Raw genomic sequence first — 8528 nt, forward strand, 5'->3', positions numbered from 1 at the left:
TCTTTCTTTCTTTCTTTTTCTTTCTATCTTTCTTTTCTTTTCTTTCTTTCTTTCTTTCTTTTCTTAAATGCAGGTTAATTTTACTTATTTATTTTTAAATGTCAAAGTTAATTTTAAAACATAAAAAATTTACAACCATTATTAAGTCTCAGCAATTAAAACAATATGACACCAGCAGAGAAATAATCAAGTAAATCAATGAAATATAATGAACATTCTAGAGACAAATGTATATATCTGTCTAACAATGTAATATATGATTAAGTTAATATTTCAAATCAATGAGGAAAATAAGACTCAATGAACAAATGAGGTACATGGATCACTATTACTTGAAGTAAAACAAATAAAGAACCCTATTTCACACATGCAAGAAATATTCAGGTGAGTTAAAAATCAATATGTAGAATCTAAGGAGTTTTAGGAGAAAATACAAACTAATATTTTTCTTACCCTGAAGAAACATATTCAAACCCAGCAGCTATAAAGTAAAATATTGACAATATGACTACATTAAACATTTAAGACTGTACAGTAATATACATATAAAAAATTAAAGGACAAGGAATAGAATAGGAAAGTCAAGGTAGAAAGAAAAAACAAGGTAGAGAAGCTGCACAAAAATAGATTTGTATAATATTAAGGGAGATTAAGGGAGCTGTAGGATAACATAAAGCGTAACAACATTAGAGTCATAGGAATACCAGAAGGAGAAGAAAAGGTGCTACAGATAGAAAACCTGTTTGAAAAAAAAATAATGACAGAAAACTTCCCTAACCTGGAGAGGGGAAAAGTCACAAAAGTTCAGAAAACACATAGGGTCCCAATCAAGATGAACCCAAAAAGGCCTACTCCAAGACACATCATCATTAAAATGGCAAATTTTAACCACAAAGAGAGCATCTTAAAAGCAGCAAGGGAGAAACGGGAAGTAACATACAAGGGAGCTTCCATATGTCTAGCAGCTGATTTCTCAACAGAAACACGACAAGCCAAAAAGGAATGGCAATAAATATTCCAAGTCATGAAAAGCAAAGGCCTGGAACCAAGACTTCTCTATCTAGCAAGGTTCTCAATTAAAATGGAAAGTGAAGTAAGGAGTTTCCCAAACAAAAGAAGGCTAAAAGAATACATGTCCACCAAACCAGCAGTGCAAGGGAATAATTTAGGAAGAGGAAGAAAAAGAATGAGAAAGAAAAGAACACAGGTCCTAAGGGAGGAAAATGGATAAGTACCTATCAATAATAACCTTAAATATTAATAGATTAAATGCTCCAAAAAAACATAAGGTAGCTGAATGAATAAGAAAACATGATCCACACATATGCTGTCTACAAGAGACCCACATAAGAACAAAAGACGTAGACAGACTGAAAATGAAGGGTTAGAAAGAAATATTCCAAGCAAATGGACAGGATATAGAAGCTGGGGTAGCAATGCTTACATCAGACAAAGTGGACTTCAAAGCAGAGGCCATTTATGGAGATAAGGGAACCCTAGTACACCATTGGTGTTAATGCAAACTGGTGCAGCCACTGTGGAAAACAGTATGGGATTTTCTCAGAAAACTAATGGAACTCTTTTGACCCAGCAATTTCACTGCTGGGATTATACCCTAAAAATCCTGAAACACCAATTCAAAAGGACTTATGCACCCCAATGTGCTAGGAAACACCATCTGGTGTCAAGAACTGTAGCCCTGCCAACAGTCAAGAGGGCCCCAAGGCTGAAAATAATCAAGGAAGCCTTGGGAAAACAGGCCACCGAGGGGACGAAACCTGTCCCCCTGGCAGGGGCATAGCCCTGCCTCCCTCACATCATCCTGCTTGGCCCTGAGATGGTTGGTAGCCAATGATGGGTAAAATCCCTCAAGGAGGGACAACCTAAGCCAGACACAGCCAAAAAAAGCAGCAGGACAGGGACTTGGGGGATATAGAGAAAAGGCAAAGGAGGCTGTACCCCTCGGCTCAGCTCCGACATGGCTGGGGTCCTCATTCTATCTGAAAGAAGTCACCTTGTCTCTTGGCAGCTCCCTCCCGCTGCCTGGCTCAGGCTGAAAATGATACTGAAGACAGTCCTAAACTGGATCTGGCAGTTTCCAGGGGAAATCAGGCCTAGGAGTACATTCTTTAAAGCATGCTTTGTTCTTACCTCAAAAGCTATCATAGCCAGCTTATGCTGGGAAGGAAATTTACATTATTCACAGACACTAACCCTATACCTTTGGTGTGCTCATGTTTACACTCTCACGTTTACTAGTCTCTTCTCAGACCCATATAAATTGGTGTGTACCTGCAATTTGTTTTCTTCAAAACATCATCTGTTCTCTGTTAACATTAACATACTGATGTAATGAGACATTCCTATTACCTAGCCCCACTGAGAACCCTTTCAATAAAAGCCTTTAGAAAAGGAGGCTCAGGGGCTTCTCCACTAGAGGGAATTGCCCTTCCCCTCTCCTGACATAAATAGAAGTGTTTGCGACAACTCATGTTTATTCCATGCACCCATGATAACCCCGGGACAGGTTCTGTGGGATTCAGAGCCCCGCTCCCACCTCAGCTGGCCTAGGACAGTGACCTTCAGATCCAGGAGCCCTGCACTCCCCACAAGGCCAATGTTCATAGCAGTACAATTTACAATAGCCAAGTGTTGGAAGCAACCTAAGTGCCCATCAAGAAATGAGTGGATCAAACAACTGTGGTACATTCACCCAATGGAATACTATGCAGCAGAAAGAAAAAAAAAAGAGCTACTACCCTTCGTGACAGCATAGATGCAACTGGAGGGCATTATGCTAAGTGAAATAAGCCAGGTGGTGAAAGACAAATACCATATGATCTCACCCATAAGTGGAAACTAATCAACAAAACAAAGCCAAAGCTCAGTAGGATTGAGGGTAGGTGGAAGGTGGGTGTGGATGGGGCTGGGAAGAGTCATGGGGAAGAATGGAGACAAGTGTAGTTGAATAGCAATAAAAATAAAAAGAAATAAAAGCTCAATTCTGGTACAAAAGAAAAATATGTGTACATACTAACTTTTAACAACTTCAGTGAATTTTTCCTTTTTTGAATTCGTAGCATAAGGCTTTTCTCAGATATGATGTGCTATTTTATAATTTTCCAAATGATTATATGAGTTAAATACTTATTGTTAACTGTCAAGATTGGGTAAACTCTCAATCACGGCTACATATAATTCTTTTTATAATCAGCAGAATTGTAATAATTGTACATGAGAAGACCTAGGGACTGTATACAGTGATGTTCTGCTACACCTTCATTCTCTATTGCAAAACAGTATTATATACTATTTAAATATTACCTCATTAGATTCTACCCTCTGGGAGATTAATTTTTTAAATATATCTTAATATAACCAAGCCTCACTGTAATTACTGGGGGAGAGAGCATAAAGAGAATTTTAACCAAAACCAAGTCCTAGGCTTCCAGGTACGTGGGCCTATACTACTTCTCCAGGAGCATAAATGATTGGTAACGATGACCTCTGATGACCATGTTATTATCTCACTTTACATGAGTTTAATAGCCAGATCCCTCTCTCTTTGTTGCCACTTGAAACAACAAATTGACACAAGTTTTAGATAGAGCTTTTTCCCAGGAATTTTGCCAAACATGAATGTTCTATTTCTTGTGATAATGTGAAATAGATCTAAGAAAGGTTTGTGTGGACTTCACTGAACCTTTCACTATATTATCTATATTAGAGATTTTCTCTAATATAATACTTCACAACAATCACAAATTATTTTCATCTTTTGACCAAGAGTAAAGGGGAAAAGTTATTAAAAGAATGGAAAATATTAAAGGGGCTTTAGGCCTATGAAGGGGAACATGACTAAGGGTCATCTGGAATAATACCAGAATCCTTTGGTAGTAGGGCATATTTTTTACTTTTAAGGACAATTAAGAACTAACAGAAACCAACATAGCATTTACTATGTACCAAATGCTCATAGATCTTATCTCATTTTGTACTCCCAGTTATATTTTAAAGATGTTTTTACAGATTTTTCCTCACCTTACAGGTGAGGAACAAAGATGCAGAAGGGTGAAGTAATTTCCTGAATGTCAAACAGCTCTTAAGTATTAGATTTTAATGACTTTTAATAGCTATGAAAATAGAATAAGCTATTTTGTTAGTATCCCTTAACCATGAATACTCATATATTTGTTCAGTTTTTGAATTAAAAATAATATAAATTAAGAGAACTAAACTTAATCATTTGGATAGATTTCATTTATTTTCATTACTACAAAATTAATATCTAGTAAATGTGAGATATAGGGAATGAATTTATAGTTAATATCATGTTCTAGAATATATTTATTCTCAAATGAGATTTTACTGTTATGTGAGATTACAAGTATTTACATTTATTTCTTCATTTCCTAGTTTGTAAGACCATAATTGTTTTGCCATGTAATTAGTTAAATTTTTCAAAAATTGTTGAATTAATGAAATTTTCCCAAATGACCTGATACATAGATTTATTTTATTTTATTTATTTTTTTTTGACAGAGGAGAACGGATGGAGAAAGAGAGGAAGAGAAACATCAATGTGTATATGCTTCTTATACACCCCTAACTGGGGACCTGGCCCACAACGTGGGCATGTGCCCTGACTAGGAATTGAACCAGCAACGCTTTGGTTCACAGGCTGGTGCTCAATACACTGAGCCACACCAGCCAGGGATGATGGATAGTTAAAAACAATTGATACCTCTTGAAAGTAGTTTAAGTCTTAAGACATTATAATCTTATTTTCAGGAATTCATTTTAGTCTATCAAGTTGGGTAACAAGGTGAACAGAAAAGAATATATAGTATAAGCCTTGTGATTGAGGTTTAAAGTCTACTCAAGGTCAACACATATAAAATACCTGCATAAACAAATTGAAACTAATATTGTATAGTGCTATCTGGTGGAAGCAGTCAGAGTAATTCAGGGATCAATGTTAAATTGAGTTAATCAGTGAAAGCAACATGGAGAAACAGCCTTTTTCCTCTGTAAGAAATAACTGCTCACATTCTGTTTGTGCACCATTAGATAGTCTCTTGCACTTTTCAGCTGTGCAGCAAGTAGTGACTTCAGCTAGGTGCAGCCCATTGTACTCTCTAAAGGAAAAGTGTTAGATCCTTTATCTGAAGGAAAGGGTGTTAAATCCTTTTTGCTCCAAGTGTGGTCAAGGGACTGACAGCACTACTATCATCCTGACATTTATTAGAAATTAACTGAATCTTAATTTGCATTTTAACAGTTGTTCCAGTTGATTCCTATATTTATTAGTTTGAGAAGCACTGTGTTAGATCCTCATCTTGGTATGTCCTCTTTGAAATATACAAGTAATATCATAAGTGTTTTCATTTTCTACAGTGACATATTTTTGTGTCCACAGTTGAAAGTTGTCAGAAATAACACTCAAGTACCTAAACTGCTTTACCTCACCACCATAAATGAGAGTCGAGTGTTTATCACTGGTGAGTAATTTCTTTGTATACACTTTGGAAATGTACTATATTTTCCCTTCATTAAAATTAACTTTTACATTACAACATTCAACTACAATAATTCTATTTTGACCTTCTTTATCACTAAAAGAATATTTTAACAGGATATTTAGCCTATGAAATATATTGCTTCTAGATTATTTATGATTGAAACAATGATTTTGTATTTATATCATTGACTAACTTTAATTCCTCTTTGCTGGAAGGTAGATAATCATAAAATATTTGATAGATTGAAGATATTTAGGCTCCATATCACAATATGGATTCAATTACAATATCTTTAAATACTAAATAATAAAATATGCATCAAAATTTGGCCCTGGGATCCCACATTTTACCTAGGTAGCAGGAAGAGTCTCAGTACTTATGTACTACTTACACAACATTTTTTGCTCTTCCCTTTGATAATGGGGTGAAAACAATAAAGAAGATTTTCCATATGAGTGAGGGAGTAGTGTGGAAGGTGTTTTTACTAGAAACCTACCATATTGGTGATTAGGAAATTTGTCAAGACTCTTAGGAAGTGTGTAACACACATCTTTGTCAACACCTCATTTTATAAATACTAATAACACCTAATGTAAATAGAACTTTTAAATATATTTTAAGAACATGAATTTAAATGTTGAATTATACTCATAGGTAATTTAGTTCATACATGATGCCATACCTTCAAGATAATACATGATTTAAAAATCAGTTATTAAGAAAGTACCAACCACTTGGATAGTTAGAAAAATCCCTATTACTAGTTTCCTTTTTTCTTACGGCTTTTTAGTATTCTATAGACAGCTGAAGTTTAGACCATTAAAACTCTAGGATATCTGCTTTCCTCTTAGGAATTGTTTATTCTCTTTGATAATTTTGGTATACATATTAAGTATAATTATCCACTACATAGAGAACAAATGAACTTCTTTTTTTTTTATTTTTCTTTCTGGTAAAAAAGAAAGGAATTATTTAATTAAAATTATACAGGTTTAGAGAAATGGCAGAATTTTGCTGTTAAGTCGCATTCCCTTTGAATGCCTACAGGCACACACAGTCCTGCCTCCCTCTTTGCCCAATCAGGCTAGTTTCAGAGCTTGTGAGTCAGAGGTACCACCTTTCAGGAAAGAAAAAATAAAGGTCCATGCTTAACTTCTCTCGGTTCTTCCCAGTAACCCGCACTCGGCTGGGCTAGGCAGGCTTCCCAAGGTTCCCAGCACCATTAGCTGCGGCACCACGATCTCCAGTTCATAATCTCAAACTGCGCGGCACCTCCGCATAGCTGGGGGCTGGCCCCTTTTTGATCCGCATGGTCCTGCAAGGTCCTCTGAATTTGACTTATTTTCATGGTGACATAAGTAAGTTAATATTAAACTGTATTTATACAAAAAAGTCAATGCAGTTTATTACACTGAGTTGGTTTTCCCCTCTTTTTTTTCTCTTTTGATTTACCCTTCTTGCAAAGAGGCCATAGAGGCCAGGTGTATATCAACAATATACCAAGGTAAAAATTTTATTCACTGGATTAAAACAAGGACCAACTTTGGGGAACATGAAGAATACTGTCATTGGTGAATATTACCTCAATTCACCAGTTCCAGAAACATTTTTGAAGTATAGTAGTTCTGTAAAAGGTATTAATATTATTGCTAGATTTTTTAATGATATATTTATATGCCGTGCGAATGGTATATGATACCTCAGTATTCTTTATTCTTTTATTTTATGGAAGTGAGCCAAAGTGTATCAACACTTACTGATAATAATGTTGTCTTTATGAATATCTAAAGATGTCATACTTCTTAAAGTTCAATATTGTCATTTCATTAGACTGAAAGAAGAGAAATAACATAAATAATGACTAAGTAGAGTTAATATCTTGATTTAATGTCATTGAGGTCTAATCTGACCTTAGAAGATTTGAACTTCTCAAGCATTACATGAGAGACTAAGATATCTAAGGGGACACTGCGCAATTTGATATCAAGATACTGATGAATATACTAGGCTGTTCTTGTGGATATATATACATATATATATACATATATATTTAATATATCAGGTGCTACCTTTAAATAAAAATGACAACAAAATTAACAAGATGTGGAATAAATATTAATGAGCTGTCTAACATTAATTAATTTTAGTACAAATAAGATATAACAGTAGAAAAGTTTAATGTAAGTATATTGTTTTTTTAATCATTGTTCAAATATATTTGTCTCCATTTTCCACCACCTGTACCACCCACCCACACCTCCCACCCTCAATCTTTCCCCACTTTGGCTTTGTCCATGGGTGCTTTATATATATGTTCCTTGATTTGACCCTTCCCCTTCTTTTTTCTGTGTACACTAACATGTCTTCTGTGAATAATGACAGTTTTAATTTCCCCTTTCCCATTTGAATGCCTTCTATTTCTTTTTCTTGTCTGATTGCTGTTGCTAGAACTTCCAGTGCCTTGTTAAATAAAAGTGGTCCCTGATCTTAAGGGGAAGGCTTGTATTTTTGCTCATTGATTATAATGTTGGCTGTAGGTTTCTCATATTTGGCTTTTATTATGTTGATGTATACTTCCTCTATTCCCACTTTGCTGAGTGTTTTGGGGTATTTTTATCATGAATGGGTGCTGGATTTTTTTCAAATGATTTAGCATCTATGTTCATCAGAGATTTTGGCCTGTAGTTTTCTTTCTTTGTTGTGTCTTTACCTGGTTTTAGAATTAGGATGATACTGGTTTTGTAAAAAGGGTTTGGAATCTTCCCTCTTCCTGATTTTTTTTGGAATAGTTGGAGAAGGATAGGAGTTAGTACTTCCTTACATGTTTGGTAAAATTCTCCTGTGAAGCCATCTGGTCCAGGGCTTTTGTGTGCCAGGAGTTTTTTGATTACTGCTTCAATTTCACTAGTTGTTACCCATCTATTCAGGCTTTCTACTGCTTCTTCATTCAGCTTTGGAAAATTGTATGTTTCTGGAAATTCATCCGTTTTGCCCAGGTTGTCCAAT

This window comes from Pteronotus mesoamericanus, unplaced genomic scaffold (assembly GCF_021234165.1).
Source record: "Pteronotus mesoamericanus isolate MK-2021 breed Mesoamerican mustached bat unplaced genomic scaffold, CSHL_Meso_final contig_37, whole genome shotgun sequence".
Lineage (NCBI taxonomy): Eukaryota > Metazoa > Chordata > Mammalia > Chiroptera > Mormoopidae > Pteronotus > Pteronotus mesoamericanus.